General features: G+C 47.7%; 1 protein-coding gene across 12 annotated transcripts in view; it reads right to left on the reverse strand.

Moving 5' to 3' along the window:
- Nucleotides 1-21,262, reverse strand: part of LOC134740816 (voltage-dependent L-type calcium channel subunit beta-2) — a 276,363-nt gene that overhangs the window by 19,022 nt on the left and 236,079 nt on the right. The gene's annotated exons all lie outside the window — the stretch shown is intronic.

Raw genomic sequence — 21,262 nt, forward strand, 5'->3', positions numbered from 1 at the left:
AAATATACCCAACTATAGTCCAGGAGCGGTATTCGACATGCGTTAAGTGACGTTTCGTGTTGAACTTCAGTTGAATGGAAGAAATCGTGTGTTGTCGAATAGGTAAATTTGACATTAGCAATCCACAGTTAGGTGACAACGAAACCAAACCGAACCACGCAGAGTTCAGAGCCATTTTAAACCGTATAGTAGTAAGAAAACAAAGTTGATTTTTGTTGCATAATTTTTTCAATGAATGAGTTTTGGTGTACAACCAAATGATACTTTCCACAGTTGATGAACAAATGATTCATTCCACTGTTGAACTGATGTTGAAGCCGAAACTGACAGTTGTGCATCTCGAATAGGGCCCCAGTAGGTAGTACAGTTTTTACTAAAACCCAGTAACTTCGAATACGAGAGCTCTTGCTCTATGAAGGTATTGATGGCCCTGCCATAACCTTTTCCACATCGACTTTAATTATTTGCTGATAATCTTAATTTTTTATATTTAAGACCATCAAATGAATTCTTGCTATGCTAGTTACCTACCTATCATAACCAGATAGGTGACTATACACAGCCTCCCAATACTAACTCAAAAGCATTCATGAACCTTAAGCTAAATCAATTTTACACTTTATTTACTCGTGAATACAGTCTAAACTTGTTTAAACTGCATAGTTAAACAAAGCCCACGTTAATCCAATCAAATGCTTTGCATAGCGAATACAGGCGAGAGTCGCTTAAAGTCAGAGGGTCTACCTCGAACACAATTGCGGGCATCTCTTTTACTCCAATGAAGGCGTAACTAGAGTGATAGAGAAAGATGCCCGCAATTTGCGAACTTCGCGGTAGATCCTCGGTTAAAGCTAAGCCTAGTCGACACGTGTTTAATAATTCGGTGGTGCGCGCGCCGCCCGCTGCAGTAATGGAGTTGCAGTACTCGTGTTTACTACCAAGAGATTGGGTTGATTATACCAGAGTTGTGTATGCAATCGTAAACCTTCATGCAACGGGATACGGTCTAACAGTGGTCAATTAGGAGTTGGTAATAGTCCTGATAGTAATAACAAAATTAGTCGTCTTGGCTTTAAAGACTGACGCTGAAATGAAATATCCTCGCTATACTTACTCAACCTTCCGCAACAGTCATTTGATGACAAAAACACCCGTATTCCGAATGAAAGAAAAGCGACATTTCCATCAAATGACTGTTGCAGATATGAGGTTGAGTAAGTATAGCGATGATATGGAGATTGAGGAAAAACTGAAGTTTACTCGTAACAGGGTCCTACACAACGAGTTCGTGTAGTGTTGGTAGGAACTGTACAATCGAGACTCGGAATTTATAAGACTCGAGTGGAGTTCGTCAAATTTAAACTCAAAACTCGGGGCTTTTGAGTTTAAGAACTCCACTCGAGTCTTATAAATTCCGTGTCAGTCTATCGCACTAATATGGAAGATTGATAGAGAGGCAGATAGCTAGAGTTTAGTTTTCTGCAAACAATTGTCATTTTGGCTAGGCCCCTAGGGCAACTCATGAAATACCTCTACTACTATACATATCTGTTTCAGTTTATAAGGAATAAACATTCAAAAGTAATGAAAGAGGATTTTGGGAAGAAAATTCAAATCAAATGTGACCCTGATACTAAAGCAATCAAAACTAATAAAGCTGAATTTAATTTAAGCTTAACTTAAGCGCAGACCCACCGCCTACATGCGGACGTGTGATACTTTATAGACATCGAAGTCTAGATTCGCAGATCTAGACTAGCTTATTACATTAGTCTGGGACTAATTTAATGCTCAAGTAACGCTATGACTCCCACGTGCACTGGATTTAGTTTAAAGGCTTCATTCGATACACCTGGGAAGCTAAAATGGCATTAAGCAGGTAATGCAGTTTTAAGGATGACTCATGTTAGACCGGGCCGTGACCGGGCCGGAGCTTCCGGCGCTTCGTTTTCTATGGAAAGCATCACGTGATCACCTGTCATAGAAAAGTAAGTGCCGGAATCTCCGGCCCGGTCACGGCCCGGTCTAACGTGAGTCATCCTTCTTCTTCTTCTTCTTCTTTTTCTAGGGGCTATGTAAGGCTCCAGAGCCTATGTATCACTGCGACCATCTCTGATCTATTGTGATCGCCACCTACTACAACTCTCGATCCAAACCTGCAACTTCAAACAGCTGCAGGATCTTTTTGGTTTCGAGAGACTTTAACTCCTCCGGGCGCAATATATGTCCACCCAGGATCAAGTCACGAGTGCGCATTAGGCAGGGGCACTCTGTGAGGATGTGTAGGGGCGTCTCCTCTGCCTCCATACAGAGTCTGCACCGCCCCATGTCACGTTTCCCCATAGTGTGCATGTGCTTATTTAGGCCGCAGTGCCCGGTAAGCACCCTAACCAAGTTGCGCAGTTGGTTCCTAGGCAGCGCCAAGGCGCTCGAAGACGCCTTTTTAGAGTCATCCTTTAGTAATGGATTTTCATAAATTTACTGTTTTTATTTTGTGGGGCATCGTTACTATAGAATTGGTAATTAAAAACTTCCAGTCAGAGATGTTTCGTCATACTACCTTCCTCATTTTTTTTCTTAGCAAGTAGCCAATGTGCAAATTATATTGATTGATTGTACCTATCATCGGAGATAAATTATGATACAGAGGTACGTTTACACCAAATATGTAATAGACGAGGATTGAACTTTCCGGACTTGAAAGGGGCCCACTGACTATCAGTCCGCCGGAAGATATCAGCTTGTCAGTTAGAAAAATTTGGCAGTTCCGAACAACTGGCAGGCCGATAATCGATATCGTCCGGCGGACTGTTAGTCAGTGGGCCCCTTTAGACTAAATGCTACGACGGCGTAGCGCTAAGGAGTGAAATGCGCAGTGAAAACTTTAATGAAAACTTTCAAGTTTAATAAATTTATGTAAATGATGCTGTAACTTATACACAGCTAAGTTACAGTCGTAGCGATATGTTGCAGAGAAAATGCTTCGAAAAAAAATTTACGCAAGTTAACTTTGGGTTATATCAGATTACCATTTGTTTAATATGCATACGTCTTAATTAAACTGCCAACCAATTTTTAAATCTTGCTGACCAAATAATAATTTTGCAGCTCAACTATTTATTAAGCAGGTGGATATTGGTTATAATGTTGACAGTTTGTGAATTATTTGCTGAACAAGAGTTGCAGCTCGATTTTTATTTATTGCCGGCAACATATTTGTATGCTGACCAAATTATTTAATGGCAATTTTTTTTTGAGATCAGTTTTAAAAATGGCTGATCATTTAATTACTTCCCGTTAACTTTAAGCATGTTTCTTTCTTTAATGCACCTATAGAGTTAGACCAAGAAAAGTCTGCAGATATTTTTACAGCACACGCAGTGCCAGTGTTATTTATACGTCATAATTTCATAGAAGTTTGACGTTTAAAATAACACCTGCACTGTACTGCGTGTGCTGTCAAAATCTCTGCACGACTTTTCTTGGATTGACTCTACCTATATATACCTACTTAGATAATTGCGAATTTGCATTTCGTTGCATATCCTCGTAAGAACCTGGTCGATATTTGCGCTTTTGAAATTGGATCTTTCTTATATTTGCCAATACCAATGTAAGTATAAGCTCATCCCAGTATGTTGCTGGCGACTTCTAGCGCTGATACATGAATGGTGAATGAATAAATGAATCACGCGCAGGTCAAGATAGTAATGGGCATTATAAATTTAAAATGCTGACAGTTCCATGCCTACTGGTACTGGTACATGAGTGTTTCTTGTGTATGTGGCAATGGCGATAGCTCGCGAAAAGCGGTAAAAGGTGCTTACCAATATTTTGTAGTTGGTCATTGGGTGCGGGTGCGGGCTGCATGCAACGTACACGGACAGTCAGACGAACATGCAGACAAGTGTTATTGTTATGTAGGATAGTGGGAAGTAGCTGTGTGGTTTAGCTAACTTAGCGGTTTCACTTACGTGTTTTTTATTTATTACAAAAAGGCAAGCATTTGACCGCAATCTCACCTGATGGTAAGTGCCGATGCAGTCTAGGATGGATCATGCTTACCATGCTTACGAGTATGGTGTTTTTAGTCACTCGCGCGACATGTTTCGGAGAGTCTCCATTTTCAAGCACTAACAGTGCTTAGCGGTCACGACTGTTAGTGCTTGAGAATGGAGACCCAGGCTCTCCGAAACATGTCGCGCGAGTGACTAAAAATACGTGAGTGAAACCGCTAAGTTAGCTAAGTTAATATGTCTCACGATAGTTTAAATTCGATTATAGCTGTGTGGTTCATAAATCAGTACAGGTAGGTACAGGGTCCGTCAACTTTTTCTTGTCAGTTGCCATTTTTACTTTCTGTTGTTCATTGTTTCGGTCTGGTTTTAAGTTATTTTAATTTACTAATCATGCATTTTATGCTAGTTTATGTAATCAATTTCCATAATGGGTCATCTACCAAGCATGTTATTTGGTTGAACGTGTTATAATTATAACCTATAAACTGATATTGTCCCCTAGCTACCGGGACAGAATTACAACATGAAATAGTTAATCCACCCATTTTTTACTTTGATGTTTATACTCGTAGAAATTAAATATGTTTCCACTGTTGTTTTAAATGTTAGTAAGATGTGCAAGTATTAATGGTACGCATGTATGCATTTACTTAAAATAAATTGTAAACTCTTAGTTAATAAATATTTTTTTCATTTTTCATTTTTTTTTCAATAAATAAACATTATAGGGACATTCTTACACAAATTGACTAAGTCCCACGGTAAGCTCAAGAAGGCTTGTGTTGTGGGTACTCAGACAACGATATATATAATACTTATATAAATACTTAAATACATAGAAAACTCAGGAACAAATATTTGTGCTCATCACACAAATAAATGCCCTTTACCGGGATTCGAACCCAGACTATCGGCTTCACAGGCAGGGTCAATAACCCTACCCACTAGGCCAGACCGGTCGTCAAAAATAATGGAACTAGATATTTATTATTTTTAATTTGCTTAGAATTTTGGTTTCTAAAGTTTATTTATAATCAATAGCATATTATGTATCAGATAGATGTAGATGTCATAGTAAGCTGAATAAGTTTCATGATATGCATGGTTAAATAGTTAGGTACCTAACTGGTTTAAATGACTACCGTAAACACTGTCTACTAAGTCTAGTAAATAAAGAAGAACATTAGTAAAGGAAAGGAAACAACAATAAGAAAACCGGACAAGTGCAAGTCGGACTCGCCCACCGAGGGTTCCGTACTTTTTAGTATTTCAAGTTCAAATACCTATACATTATTCACGTAGGACTAGCAACAAACACTTATGAATGGTGAATAATATGTACATTATGTATTATATTGAGTTAATTATCAGAGCAATTTGTGACGTTTTCAACCAAAAGGTACCACATTGTCGGTTGTCAATAAGGTTGATTTCAAATTGAAGCTATATGGAAATAGCGCCTTATTGACAACCGACAATAAGTACCCTTTTGATTGAGAATGGCACATTTATTCCATAATAATATTGAATCAAGCAAATTTAAAACTAAAAATTTAACAAATAGATCGTCAAACATAAAAAAATTGTATAAAAAATACTAGTCTAGAATGTTACTGGAATAAAATCTAAATGTAAAAAAAAAAACAAAAGAAGTACATACATTGGATTATCCATTTCCTCATCATTAATCAAATATACCTTAAATAATTAATCGTTTCGAATCAAAATTAATCCCACTTTGTTGTTATAGCGACAACAATAATACATCATGTGTGAAAATTTAAACTGTCTAGCTATCACGGCTCATGAGATACAGCCTGGTGACAGACAGACGGACATTGGAGTGTTAGTAATGGGAACCCGTTTTTACCCTTTGGGTACGGAATGCGGAATTAATCGTTTCGAATTAAAATTAATCCCACTTTGTTGTTAGCGACACCAAAAATACATCATCTGTGAAAATTTAAACTGTCTAGCTATCACGGCTCATGAGATACAGCCTGGTGACAGACAGACGGACAGTGGAGTGTTAGTAATGGGATCCCGTTTTTACCCTTTGGGTACGGAATCCGGAATTAATCGTTTCGAATCAAAATTAATCCCACTTTGTTGTTAGCGACAACAAAAATACATCATCTGTGAAAATTTAAACTGTCTAGCTATCACGGCTCATGAGATACAGCCTGGTGACAGACAGACAGACAGTGGAGTGTTAGTAATAGGATCCCGTTTTAACCCTTTGGGTACGGAATCCGGAATTAATCGTTTCGAATCAAAATTAATACCACTTTGTTGTTAGCGACAACAAAAATACATCATCTGTGAAAATTTAAACTGTCTAGCTATCACGGCTCATGAGATACAGCCTGGTGACAGACAGACGGACAGTGGAGTGTTAGTAATGGGATCCCGTTTTTACCCTTTGGGTACGGAATCCGGAATTAATCGTTTCGAATCAAAATTAATCCCACTTTGTTGTTAGCGACAACAAAAATACATCATCTGTGAAAATTTCAACTGTCTAGCTATCACAGCTAATGAGATACATCCTGGTGACAGACAGACGGACAGTGGAGTCTTAGTAATAGGATCCCGTTTTTACCCGGTACGGAATCCTAAAAAAGAGAATATCTAAAAGAGTTAGTGTGAGAGATATTCGGGTCTCAAAGTAGAATTTAATACTCGTAATGTAAAAAATACAGTATCTAGTAAAGTAAAAAGTACCTATAAAACAAATAAAAACAATTTAACTACGCAAATGACACTACAAAACTAAACTCAACCGCGCTTACCTCAGCTACAGCTCAACACGAAATAAAAAAAAATAAAAAAACAAAAAAAAAATTTTTTTTTTTTTTTTTTAACGTCCGCGCTTACCTCAGCTACAGCTCAACACGAAATAAAAAAAATAAAAAAACAAAAGAACATCGACGAATTAACCAAATCAACGACGTTTTATAATTTGTCTAGATATATCCGGGCAGTGCTAGGCTCGAGCTCGCAGGTTTGACTGGAGGGCTGGAGGCTCCGGCGGCGGCAGCGCGGCGGGCCGGCGGGTCGAAGCGTGACGTCACCGCCCCCCCCACCCCCTGAATATTTTACGCCCAAAAACGGCCCAGCGCTATTTTTCGGTGACATTTGTGCGGCTATTCAGTTGTATTTTGTTGTGAATGCAAGTTTTTGCCGCTTTGCGGATGTTTGGCGTCGCGTTGGTTTGAAAAAGCTTTGGTTTCGATTTTATAATCGTTTTAAACGAGTTTGTAGCCTTGTTTATAAAAAAATAGAAGCCAAGCAGTGGTTTATGGTTTCCAAATACAATTATATTTTTTAGCGAATAGCGAATTTCGTATTCGTAGCGTTAACAATATTTACAACGGTTATTGCACAGCTTTTTAGGGTTCCGTACCCAAAGGGTAAAAACGGGACCCTATTACTACGACTCTGCTGTCCGTCTGTCTGTCACCAGGCTGTATCTCATGAACCGTGATAGCTAGACAGTAGACAGATGATGTATTTCTGTTGCCGCTATAACAACAAATACTAAAAAGTACGGAACCCTCGGTGCGCGAATCCGACTCGCACTTGGCCGGTTTTTTTATTTTAACAATACTGTTTTTTTTTTATTCAAGTGGGATACTTATGGCGCATTTTCTCGCAAATCTCTTGATAGGAAAATGCCTTAGGTAGTCCATATAACTAAATATTGCGTCACATTTTCCCAACAGGGCAGTAAATAATTTCATTCTAAAATCAATGAGTATTATGTTACGTAAAATATTTCATTTAAGCAAAGACCTAAGCAAAAAAATACAGCAAACAATGTTTAAACCACACCATGTTTTCGGATCAATTCTACATCTGGAAAGTCACCAAAACGCATTATGGCAAACATTATGGACAGTACAAGAGTGCAACTGCATAATTGACGTCAGAATGACGTAAAAAAGAGCCTCCATTAATTATAGCCTGACTTGTGACCGTACTTTTTAGTATTAATAATATATATAGCTACATCCCGACTGATTTCTCATATACGCCTTTTATTTGGAAAGTACAAGGGTTAAGAGAAAACCAAAAAAAGTTTTGTATAGAGGGCGGAATTTGTAGGTCCAGAAAAATATGGATTTTTGGATTCGGCTCCTGGGTCAAAAAATGTCGGACGACCCGGCCAAACGGTGAGAGCTAGGTGGGGGGTGCTCGACCAAATGTCATAGAGGACCCTGGGCAGTTTTTGAAGCCACCATTTTTTTTTCAAAATGGCGGATTCAAAATGGCGGCCAATTTTCAAGTTTGTCCTAGCGCGCTGAAATTTCGGTCACGGAATCTCGGGGTCCCCTAGATTGGTATGGAAAAAAAATTTTTTGAAAAAATTCAAAATGGCGGAAAAAATGGCCACTTTTTTTTTGTATGGCAACTTTTAAACGGTGCTAGATGGGTGGGGGGTGCTCGACCAAATGTCATAGAGGGCCCCGAGAGAAGTAAAACTGCATTTAAAATTTTTCAAAATGGCCGACTTTTTTTTTTTTTTTTTTTCAAGTTGGTCCGAGCGCGCTGAGATTTGGCATGCGGCGAGCCTCGGAGCCCGAGATTAGTATGTCGAAAAAATTTTTTGGAAAAATCCAAAATGGCGGCGGACAGGGGCAAAGTCAAATTTTCGAGTAGGTTAAGCGAGCCCGAAGGGCGAGCTTCAGGCCGGGAGGCCGAAGGCCGACCCCGCGACGGGCCGTCAGGCCCGGAGCTTCACCCCGAATGGCCAGGCTTCCTAAAACCCCAGTAATTTTGGGCGAGGCCGAAGGCCGAGCTGCGTTAAGGACGAACAAAGCAAAATCCTATACAAAAAGTGTGTTAAGCGAGCCCGAAGGGCGAGCTTCGGGCCGGGAGGCCGAAGGCCGACCCCGGCGGAGGGCCGAAGGCCCGGAGCCTTCACCCCGACTCCCAAGCGCGTCAACCCCAAGTAATTTAAAGCGAGGCCGAAGGCCGAGCTGCGTGAATGCAGTGCTCCCAAGCGTTCTACCAAGTCAACTGTGTTGATAAGCGAAGCCGGCGGGCCGAAGGCCCGACGGCGGAGCGTCGAGGCTCGCGAAGGCCGAAGGCCGAGCTCCGCGTAGGGCCGAAGGCCCGAAGCGTCACACGAGAGGGGGAAGTTGGAGCTTAAACACGACCCAATAGTGAAAATGTCTTAGACGAGCGAAACGGCGGGCCGAAGGCCGAAGGCCGTAGGCCCGACGTGAGCTTGTCAAGACATTTTTACTATTGGGTCGTGTTTAAGCTCCAACTTCCCGCTTACCGCCCAAAGCAAATCCAACCCTCCCCAAGTGTCTTAATAAGCGAAGCCGGCGGGCCGAAGGCCCGACGGCGGAGCGTCGAGACTAGCGAAGGCCGAAGGCCGAGCTCCGCGTAGGGCCGAAGGCCCGAAGCGTCACACGAGAGGGGGAAGTTGGAGCTTAAACACGACCCAATAGTGAAAATGTCTTAGACGAGCGAAACGGCGGGCCGAAGGCCGAAGGCCGTAGGCCCGACGTGAGCTTGTCAAGACATTTTTACTATTGGGTCGTGTTTAAGCTCCAACTTCCCGCTTACCGCCCAAAGCAGAACCAACCCTCCCCAAGTGTCTTAATAAGCGAAGCCGGCGGGCCGAAGGCCCGACGGCGGAGCGTCGAGGCTCGCGAAGGCCGAAGGCCGAGCTCCGCGTAGGGCCGAAGGCCCGAAGCGTCACACGAGAGGGGGAAGTTGGAGCTTAAACACGACCCAATAGTGAAAATGTCTTAGACAAGCGAAACGGCGGGCCGAAGGCCGAAGGCCGTAGGCCCGACGTGAGCCTGTCAAGACATTTTTACTATTGGGTCGTGTTTAAGCTCCAACTTCCCGCTTACCGCCCAAAGCAAAACCAACCCTCCCCAAGTGTTTTAATAAGCGAAGCGGCGGGCCGAAGGCCCGACGCTGAGCTTCGAAACCCAGCGAAGGCCGAAGGCCGAGCTCCGCGTAGGGCCGAAGGCCCGAAGCGTCCCTTACGATTTCCCAAGCACGCGAGGCCGAAGGCCGAGCTGCGGGTATGAAGTGCTCGCATGCGGATCTTTTCTTTCTACCAAAAGTACAACTTTATTACTTTTTCCATTGGAAAACAAAACTACTGCACCAACATTAGCAACAACAACAACTACACATCAACAACAGCACCAACAACAACAACACATCAACAACAGCACAAACAACAGCACAAACAACGGCACCAACAACAACAACTACAGCACCAAAACAACAGCACCAAAAACAACAAGACAAACAACAAGACCAACAACAAAACAACAACAACAACAACAACAACAACAACAACACGATGACCGCGGGGCCCTCGGGCCCCGCGCACCGCGCAAAAAACTAGTTAATAATATATATAGCTACATTACGACTCATTTCTCATATATACGTTTTATTTGGAAAGTAGAAGGGTTGGACCAAAAAAAAAAAAAGTATTGTATAGAGGGCGGAATTTGTAGGTCCAGAAAAATATGGATTTTTTGGACAAGTGGAAGACGACAAAAATGTTGGACGGCCCGGCTAAACGGTAAGACTTAGTGGGGGGGTGCTCGACCAAATGTCATAGAGGACCCTGGGCAGTTTCTAAAGCCGCCATTTTTTTTTCAAAATGGCGGATTCAAAATGGCGGCCAATTTTGAAAATGGTCCTAGCGCGCTGAAATTTCGGTCACGGAATCTCGGGGTCCCCTAGATTGGTATGGAAAAAAAAATTTTGGAAAAAATTCAAAATGGCGGAAAAAATGGCCACTTTTTTTTTGTATGGTAACTTTTAAACGGTGGTAGATAGGTGGGGGGTGCTCGACCAAATGTCATAGAGGGCCCCGAGAGAAGTTCGACTGCATTTAAAATTTTTCAAAATGGCCGACTTTTTTTTTTTTTTTTTTTCAAGTTGGTCCGAGCGCGCTGAGATTTGGCATGCGGCGAGCCTCGGGGCCCGAGATTAGTATGTTTAAAAATTTTTTTGGAAAAATCCAAAATGGCGGCGGACAGGGGCAAAGTCAAATTTTCGAGTAGGTTAAGCGAGCCCGAAGGGTGAGCTTCAGGCCGGGAGGCCGAAGGCCGACCCCGCGACGGGCCGTCAGGCCCGGAGCTTCACCCCGAACGGCCAGGCACCCCCAACCCCCAGTAATTTTGGGCGAGGCCGAAGGCCGAGCTGCGTTAAGGACGAACAAAGCAAAATCCTATACAAAAAGTGTGTTAAGCGAGCCCGAAGGGCGAGCTTCAGGCCGGGAGGCCGAAGGCTGACCCCGGCGGAGGGCCGAAGGCCCGGAGCCTTCACCCCGACTCCCAAGCGTGCCAACCCCAAGTAATTTAAAGCGAGGCCGAAGGCCGAGCTGCGTGAATGCAGTGCTCCCAAGCGTTCTACCAAGTCAACTGTCTCGATAAGCGAAGCCGGCGGGCCGAAGGCCCGACGGCAAAGCGTCAAGGCTTGCGAAGGCCGAAGGCCGAGCTCCGCGTAGGGCCGAAGGCCCGAAGCGTCACACGAGAGGGGGAAGTTGGAGCTTAAACACGACCCAATAGTGAAAATGTCTTAGACGAGCGAAACGGCGGGCCGAAGGCCGAAGGCCGTAGGCCCGACGTGAGCTTGTCAAGACATTTTTACTATTGGGTCGTGTTTAAGCTCCAACTTCCCGCTTACCGCCCAAAGCAGAACCAACCCTCCCCAAGTGTCTTAATAAGCGAAGCCGGCGGGCCGAAGGCCCGACGGCGCAGCGTCAAGGCTTGCGAAGGCCGAAGGCCGAGCTCCGCGTAGGGCCGAAGGCCCGAAGCGTCACACGAGAGGGGGAAGTTGGAGCTTAAACACGACCCAATAGTGAAAATGTCTTAGACGAGCGAAACGGCGGGCCGAAGGCCGAAGGCCGTAGGCCCGACGTGAGCTTGTCAAGACATTTTTACTATTGGGTCGTGTTTAAGCTCCAACTTCCCGCTTACCGCCTAAAGCAAAACCAATCATCCAAGTGTTTTAATAAGCGAAGCGGCGGGCCGAAGGCCCGACGCTGAGCTTCGAAACCCGGCGAAGGCCGAAGGCCGAGCTCCGCGTAGGGCCGAAGGCCCGAAGCGTCCCTTACGATTTCCCAAGCACGCGAGGCCGAAGGCCGAGCTGCGGGTATGAAGTGCTCGCATGCGGATCTTTTCTTTCTACCAAAAGTACAACTTTATTACTTTTTCCATTGGAAAACAAAACTACTGCACCAACAACAGCAACAACAACAACAACACATCAACAACAGCACCAACAACAACAACACATCAACAACAGCACCAAAAACAACTGCACCAACAACTACAGCACCAAAAACAACTGCACCAACATCAACAACAGCACCAAAAACAACAAGACCAACAACAAAACAACAGCACAAACAACAAGACCAAAAACAACAGCACAAACAACAACAACACGATGACCGCGGGGCCCTCGGGCCCCGCGCACCGCGCAAAAAACTAGTTAATAATATATATAGCTACATTCCGATACATTTCTCATATACGCCTTTTATTTGGAAAGTACAAGGGTTAAGAGAAAACCAAAAAAAGTTTTGTATAGAGGGCGGAATTTGTAGGTCCAGAAAAATATGGATTTTTGGCTCCGGCTCCTGGGTCAAAAAATGTCGGACGGCCCGGCCAAACGGTGAGAGCTAGGTGGGGGGTGCTCGACCAAATGTCATAGAGGACCCTGGGCAGTTTTTGAAGCCACCATTTTTTTTTCAAAATGGCGGATTCAAAATGGCGGCCAATTTTCAAAATGGTCCTAGCGCGCTGAAATTTCGGTCACGGAATCTCGGGGTCCCCTAGATTGGTATGGAAAAAAAAAATTTCAAAAAAATTCAAAATGGCGGAAAAAATGGCCACTTTTTTTTTGTATGGGAACTTTTAAACGGTGCTAGATAGGTGGGGGGTGCTCGACCAAATGTCATAGAGGGCCCCGAGAGAAGTACGACTGCATTTAAAATTTTTCAAAATGGCCGACTTTTTTTTTTTTTTTTTTTCAAGTTGGTCCGAGCGCGCTGAGATTTGGCATGCGGCGAGCCTCGGGGCCCAAGATTAGTATGTCGAAAAAATTTTTTGGAAAAATCCAAAATGGCGGCGGACAGGGGCAAAATAAAAATTTCGAGTAGGTTAAGCGAGCCCGAAGGGCGAGCTTCAGGCCGGGAGGCCGAAGGCCGACCCCGCGACGGGCCGTTAGGCCCGGAGCTTCACCCCGAATGGCCAGGCACCCCCAACCCCCAGTAATTTTGGGCGAGGCCGAAGGCCGAGCTGCGTTAAGGACGAACAAAGCAAAATCCTATACAAAAAGTGTCTTAAGCGAGCCCGAAGGGCGAGCTTCGGGCCGGGAGGCCGAAGGCCGACCCCGGCGGAGGGCCGAAGGCCCGGAGCCTTCACCCCGACTCCCAAGCGCGTCAACCCCAAGTAATTTAAAGCGAGGCCGAAGGCCGAGCTGCGTGAATGCAGTGCTACCAAGCGTTCTACCAAGTCAACTGTCTCGATAAGCGAAGCCGGCGGGCCGAAGGCCCGACGGCAAAGCGTCGAGGCTCGCGAAGGCCGAAGGCCGAGCTCCGCGTAGGGCCGAAGGCCCGAAGCGTCACACGAGAGGGGGAAGTTGGAGCTTAAACACGACCCAATAGTGAAAATGTCTTAGACGAGCGAAACGGCGGGCCGAAGGCCGAAGGCCGTAGGCCCGACGTGAGCTTGTCAAGACATTTTCACTATTGGGTCGTGTTTAAGCTCCAACTTCCCGCTTACCGCCCAAAGCAGAACCGACCCTCCCCAAGTGTCTTGATAAGCGAAGCCGGCGGGCCGAAGGCCCGACGGCGAAGCGTCGAGACTAGCGAAGGCCGAAGGCCGAGCTCCGCGTAGGGCCGAAGGCCCGAAGCGTCACACGAGAGGGGGAAGTTGGAGCTTAAACACGACCCAATAGTGAAAATGTCTTAGACGAGCGAAACGGCGGGCCGAAGGCCGAAGGCCGTAGGCCCGACGTGAGCTTGTCAAGACATTTTCACTATTGGGTCGTGTTTAAGCTCCAACTTCCCGCTTACCGCCCAAAGCAGAACCGACCCTCCCCAAGTGTCTTGATAAGCGAAGCCGGCGGGCCGAAGGCCCGACGGCGAAGCGTCGAGACTAGCGAAGGCCGAAGGCCGAGCTCCGCGTAGGGCCGAAGGCCCGAAGCGTCACACGAGAGGGGGAAGTTGGAGCTTAAACACGACCCAATAGTGAAAATGTCTTAGACGAGCGAAACGGCGGGCCGAAGGCCGAAGGCCGTAGGCCCGACGTGAGCTTGTCAAGACATTTTTACTATTGGGTCGTGTTTAAGCTCCAACTTCCCGCTTACCGCCCAAAGCAGAACCAACCCTCCCCAAGTGTCTTAATAAGCGAAGCGGCGGGCCGAAGGCCCGACGCTGAGCTTCGAAACCCAGCGAAGGCCGAAGGCCGAGCTCCGCGTAGGGCCGAAGGCCCGAAGCGTCCCCTACGAATTCCCAAGCACGCGAGGCCGAAGGCCGAGCTGCGGGTATGAAGTGCTCGCATGCGGATCTTTTCTTTCTACCAAAAGTACAACTTTATTACTTTTTCCATTGGAAAACAAAACTACTGCACCAACAACAGCAACAACAACAACTACACATCAACAACAGCACCAACAACAACAACACATCAACAACAGCACAAACAACAGCACAAACAACGGCACCAACAACAACAACTACAGCACCAAAACAACAGCACCAAAAACAACTGCACCAACATCAACAACAGCACCAAAAACAACAAGACCAACAACAAAACAACAGCACAAACAACAACAACAACAACAACAACAACAACAACACGATGACCGCGGGGCCCTCGGGCCCCGCGCACCGCGCAAAAAACTAGTTAATATTATATATAGCTACATCCCCACTCATTTCTAACCTCTCCCTATTTCTCGGAAACGGCTCAGCAGATCGGGACGAGTTTGACGGTTTCGTATAGAGGGCCGCGGGAGACGTATGGGAAAAATATGGATTTTTGGCTCCGGCTCCTGGGTCAAAAAATGTCGGACGGCCCGGCCAAACGGTGAGAGCTAGGCGGGGGGTGCTCGACCAAATGTCATAGAGGACCCTGGGCAGTTTTTGAAGCCACCATTTTTTTTTCAAAATGGCGGATTCAAAATGGCGGCCGATTTTCAAGTTTGTCCTAGCGCGCTGAAATTTTGGTCACGGAATCTCGGGGTCCCCTAGATTGGTATGGAAAAAAAATTTTTGGAAAAAATTCAAAATGGCGGAAAAAATGGCCACTTTTTTTTTGTATGGGAACTTTTAAACGGTGCTAGATAGGTGGGGGGTGCTCGACCAAATGTCATAGAGGGCCCCGAGAGAAGTACGACTGCATTTAAAATTTTTCAAAATGGCCGACTTTTTTTTTTTTTTTTTTTCAAGTTGGTCCGAGCGCGCTGAGATTTGGCATGCGGCGAGCCTCGGGGCCCGAGATTAGTATGTCGAAAAAATTTTTTGGAAAAATCCAAAATGGCGGCGGACAGGGGCAAAGTCAAATTTTCGAGTAGGTTAAGCGAGCCCGAAGGGCGAGCTTCGGGCCGGGAGGCCGAAGGCCGACCCCGCGACGGGCCGTGAGGCCCGGAGCTTCACCCCGAACGGCCAGGCACCCCCAACCCCCAGTAATTTTGGGCGAGGCCGAAGGCCGAGCTGCGTTAAGGACGAACAAAGCAAAATCCTATACAAAAAGTGTGTTAAGCGAGCCCGAAGGGCGAGCTTCGGGCCGGGAGGCCGAAGGCCGACCCCGGCGGAGGGCCGAAGGCCCGGAGCCTTCATCCCGACTCCCAAGCGTGCCAGCCCCAAGTAATTTAAAGCGAGGCCGAAGGCCGAGCTGCGTGAATGCAGTGCTCCCAAGCGTTCTACCAAGTCAACTGTCTCGATAAGCGAAGCCGGCGGGCCGAAGGCCCGACGGCAAAGCGTCAAGGCTTGCGAAGGCCGAAGGCCGAGCTCCGCGTAGGGCCGAAGGCCCGAAGCGTCACACGAGAGGGGGAAGTTGGAGCTTAAACACGACCCAATAGTGAAAATGTCTTAGACGAGCGAAACGGCGGGCCGAAGGCCGAAGGCCGTAGGCCCGACGTGAGCTTGTCGAGACATTTTTACTATTGGGTCGTGTTTAAGCTCCAACTTCCCGCTTACCGCCCAAAGCAGAACCAACCCTCCCCAAGTGTCTTAATAAGCGAAGCCGGCGGGCCGAAGGCCCGACGGCGAAGCGTCGAGGCTAGCGAAGGCCGAAGGCCGAGCTCCGCGTAGGGCCGAAGGCCCGAAGCGTCACACGAGAGGGGGAAGTTGGAGCTTAAACACGACCCAATAGTGAAAATGTCTTAGACGAGCGAAACGGCGGGCCGAAGGCCGAAGGCCGTAGGCCCGACGTGAGCTTGTCAAGACATTTTTACTATTGGGTCGTGTTTAAGCTCCAACTTCCCGCTTACCGCCCAAAGCAGAACCGACTCTCCCCAAGTGTCTTAATAAGCGAAGCCGGCGGGCCGAAGGCCCGACGGCGGAGCGTCAAGGCTTGCGAAGGCCGAAGGCCGAGCTCCGCGTAGGGCCGAAGGCCCGAAGCGTCACACGAGAGGGGGAAGTTGGAGCTTAAACACGACCCAATAGTGAAAATGTCTTAGACGAGCGAAACGGCGGGCCGAAGGCCGAAGGCCGTAGGCCCGACGTGAGCTTGTCAAGACATTTTTACTATTGGGTCGTGTTTAAGCTCCAACTTCCCGCTTACCGCCCAAAGCAGAACCAACCCTCCCCAAGTGTCTTAATAAGCGAAGCCGGCGGGCCGAAGGCCCGACGGCGAAGCGTCGAGGCTAGCGAAGGCCGAAGGCCGAGCTCCGCGTAGGGCCGAAGGCCCGAAGCGTCACACGAGAGGGGGAAGTCTTCGGCCTTCGGCCCGCCGTTTCGCTCGTCTAAGACATTTTCACTATTGGGTCGTGTTTAAGCTCCAACTTCCCGCTTACCGCCCAAAGCAGAACCGACTCTCCCCAAGTGTCTTAATAAGCGAAGCCGGCGGGCCGAAGGCCCGACGGCGAAGCGTCGAGGCTAGCGAAGGCCGAAGGCCGAGCTCCGCGTAGGGCCGAAGGCCCGAAGCGTCACACGAGAGGGGGAAGTTGGAGCTTAAACACGACCCAATAGTGAAAATGTCTTAGACGAGCGAAACGGCGGGCCGAAGGCCGAAGGCCGTAGGCCCGACGTGAGCTTGTCAAGACATTTTTACTATTGGGTCGTGTTTAAGCTCCAACTTCCCGCTTACCGCCCAAAGCAGAACCGACTCTCCCCAAGTGTCTTAATAAGCGAAGCGGCGGGCCGAAGGCCCGACGCTGAGCTTCGAAACCCAGCGAAGGCCGAAGGCCGAGCTCCGCGTAGGGCCGAAGGCCCGAAGCGTCCCTTACGAATTCCCAAGCACGCGAGGCCGAAGGCCGAGCTGCGGGTATGAAGTGCTCGCATGCGGATCTTTTCTTTCTACCCAAAGTACAACTTTATTACTTTTTCCATTGGAAAACAAAACTACTGCACCAACAACAGCAACAACAACAACTACACATCAACAACAGCACCAACAACAACAACACATCAACAACAGCACCAACAACAACACCTCAACAACTACAGCACCAATAACAACAACTACAGCACCAAAACAACAAGACGAACAACAACACAACAACAAGACCAACAACAAAACAACAACAACAACAACAACACGATGACCGCGGGGCCCTCGGGCCCCGCGCACCGCGCAAAAAACTAGTTAATAATATATATAGCTACATTACGACTCATTTCTCATATATACGTTTTATTTGGAAAGTAGAAGGGTTGGACCAAAAAAAAAAAAAGTTTTGTATAGAGGGCGGAATTTGTAGGTCCAGAAAAATATGGATTTTTGGATTCGGCTCCTGGGTCAAAAAATGTCGGACGGCCCGGCCAAACGGTGAGAGCTAGGTGGGGGGTGCTCGACCAAATGTCATAGAGGACCCTGGGCAGTTTCTGAAGCCACCATTTTTTTTTCAAAATGGCGGATTCAAAATGGCGGCCAATTTTCAAAATGGTCCTAGCGCGCTGAAATTTCGGTCACGGAATCTCGGGGTCCCCTAGATTGGTATGGAAAAAAAAAATTTGGAAAAAATTCAAAATGGCGGAAAAAATGGCCACTTTTTTTTTGTATGGAAACTTTTAAACGGTGCGAGATGGGTGGGGGGTGCTCGACCAAATGTCATAGAGGGCCCCGAGAGAAGTACGACTGCATTTAAAAATTTTCAAAATGGCCGACTTTTTTTTTTTTTTTTTTTCAAGTTGGTCCGAGCGCGCTGAGATTTGGCATGCGGCGAGCCTCGGGGCCCAAGATTAGTATGTCGTAAAAATTTTTTGGAAAAATCCAAAATGGCGGCGGACAGGGGCAAAATCAAAATTTCGAGTAGGTTAAGCGAGCCCGAAGGGCGAGCTTCAGGCCGGGAGGCCGAAGGCCGACCCCGCGACGGGCCGCCAGGCCCGGAGCTTCACCCCGAATGGCCAGGCACCCCCAACCCCCAGTAATTTTGGGCGAGGCCGAAGTCCGAGCTGCGTTAAGGACGAACAAAGCAAAATCCTATACAAAAAGTGTGTTAAGCGAGCCCGAAGGGCGAGCTTCGGGCCGGGAGGCCGAAGGCCGACCCCGGCGGAGGGCCGAAGGCCCGGAGCCTTCATCCCGACTCCCAAGCGTGCCAGCCCCAAGTAATTTAAAGCGAGGCCGAAGGCCGAGCTGCGTGAATGCAGTGCTCCCAAGCGTTCTACCAAGTCAACTGTGTTGATAAGCGAAGCCGGCGGGCCGAAGGCCCGACGGCGGAGCGTCGAGGCTCGCGAAGGCCGAAGGCCGAGCTCCGCGTAGGGCCGAAGGCCCGAAGCGTCACACGAGAGGGGGAAGTTGGAGCTTAAACACGACCCAATAGTGAAAATGTCTTAGACGAGCGAAACGGCGGGCCGAAGGCCGAAGGCCGTAGGCCCGACGTGAGCTTGTCAAGACATTTTTACTATTGGGTCGTGTTTAAGCTCCAACTTCCCGCTTACCGCCCACAGCAGAACCAACCCTCCCCAAGTGTCTTAATAAGCGAAGCCGGCGGGCCGAAGGCCCGACGGCGAAGCGTCAAGGCTCGCGAAGGCCGAAGGCCGAGCTCCGCGTTGGGCCGAAGGCCCGAAGCGTCACACGAGAGGGGGAAGTTGGAGCTTAAACACGACCCAATAGTGAAAATGTCTTAGACGAGCGAAACGGCGGGCCGAAGGCCGAAGGCCGTAGGCCCGACGTGAGCTTGTCAAGACATTTTTACTATTGGGTCGTGTTTAAGCTCCAACTTCCCGCTTACCGCCCAAAGCAGAACCAACCCTCCCCAAGTGTCTTAATAAGCGAAGCCGGCGGGCCGAAGGCCCGACGGCGGAGCGTCAAGGCTCGCGAAGGCCGAAGGCCGAGCTCCGCGTAGGGCCGAAGGCCCGAAGCGTCACACGAGAGGGGGAAGTTGGAGCTTAAACACGACCCAATCGTGAAAATGTCTTAGACCAGCGAAACGGCGGGCCGAAGGCCGAAGGCCGTAGGCCCGACGTGAGCTTGTCAAGACATTTTTACTATTGGGTCGTGTTTAAGCTCCAACTTCCCGCTTACCGCCCAAAGCAGAACCAACCCTCCCCAAGTGTCTTAATAAGCGAAGCCGGCGGGCCGAAGGCCCGACGGCGAAGCGTCGAGGCTAGCGAAGGCCGAAGGCCGAGCTCCGCGTAGGGCCGAAGGCCCGAAGCGTCCCTTACGAATTCCCAAGCACGCGAGGCCGAAGGCCGAGCTGCGGGTATGAAGTGCTCGCATGCGGATCTTTTCTTTCTACCAAAAGTACAACTTTATTACTTTTTCCATTGGAAAACAAAACTACTGCACCAACAACAGCAACAACAACAACTACACATCAACAACAGCACCAACAACAACAACACATCAACAACAGCACCAACAACAACACCTCAACAACTACAGCACCAATAACAACAACTACAGCACCAAAACAACAAGACCAACAACAACAACAAGACCAACAACAAAACAACAACAACAACAACAACAACACGATGACCGCGGGGCCCTCGGGCCCCGCGCACCGCGCAAAAAACTAGTTAATAATATATATAGCTACAAAACCACTCATTTCTCATGTACCACTTTTATTTGGAAACTGCAAGGGTTAGGAGAAAACCAAAAAAAGTTTTGTATAGAGCTCGGAAAATGTAGGTCCAGAAAAATATGGATTTTTGGCTCCGGCTCCTGGGTCAAAAAATGTCGGACGGCCCGGCCAAACGGTGAGAGCTAGGTGGGGGGTGCTCGACCAAATGTCATAGAGGACCCTGGGCAGTTTCTGAAGCCGCCATTTTTTTTTCAAAATGGCGGATTCAAAATGGCGGCCAATTTTCAAAATGGTCCTAGCGCGCTGAAATTTCGGTCACGGAATCTCGGGCTCCCCTAGATTGGTATGGAGAAAAAAAATTTTGAAAAAATTCAAAATGGCGGAAAAAATGGCCACTTTTTTTTTGTATGGTAACTTTTAAACGGTGCTAGATAGGTGGGGGGTGCTCGACCAAATGTCATAGAGGGCCCCGAGAGAAGTACGACTGCATTTAAAAATTTTCAAAATGGCCGACTTTTTTTTTTTTTTTTTTTCAAGTTGGTCCGAGCGCGCTGAGATTTGGCATGCGGCGAGCCTCGGGGCCCAAGATTAGTATGTCCAAAAAATTTTTTGGAAAAATCCAAAATGGCGGCGGACAGAGGCAAAGGCAAATTTTCGAGTAGGTTAAGCGAGCCCGAAGGGCGAGCTTCAGGCCGGGAGGCCGAAGGCCGACCCCGCGACGGGCCGTCAGGCCCGGAGCTTCACCCCGAATGGCCAGGCGTGCTAAACCCCAGTAATTTTGGGCGAGGCCGAAGGCCGAGCTGCGTTAAGGTCGAACAAAGCAAAATCCTATACAAAAAGTGTGTTAAGCGAGCCCGAAGGGCGAGCTTCGGGCCGGGAGGCCGAAGGCCGACCCCGGCGGAGGGCCGAAGGCCCGGAGCCTTCACCCCGACTCCCAAGCGTGCCAACCCCAAGTAATTTAAAGCGAGGCCGAAGGCCGAGCTGCGTGAATGCAGTGCTCCCAAGCGTTCTACCAAGTCAACTGTCTTGATAAGCGAAGCCGG

The sequence above is a fragment of the Cydia strobilella genome, chromosome 4 (genome assembly GCF_947568885.1).
Source record: "Cydia strobilella chromosome 4, ilCydStro3.1, whole genome shotgun sequence".
Classification (NCBI taxonomy): domain Eukaryota; kingdom Metazoa; phylum Arthropoda; class Insecta; order Lepidoptera; family Tortricidae; genus Cydia; species Cydia strobilella.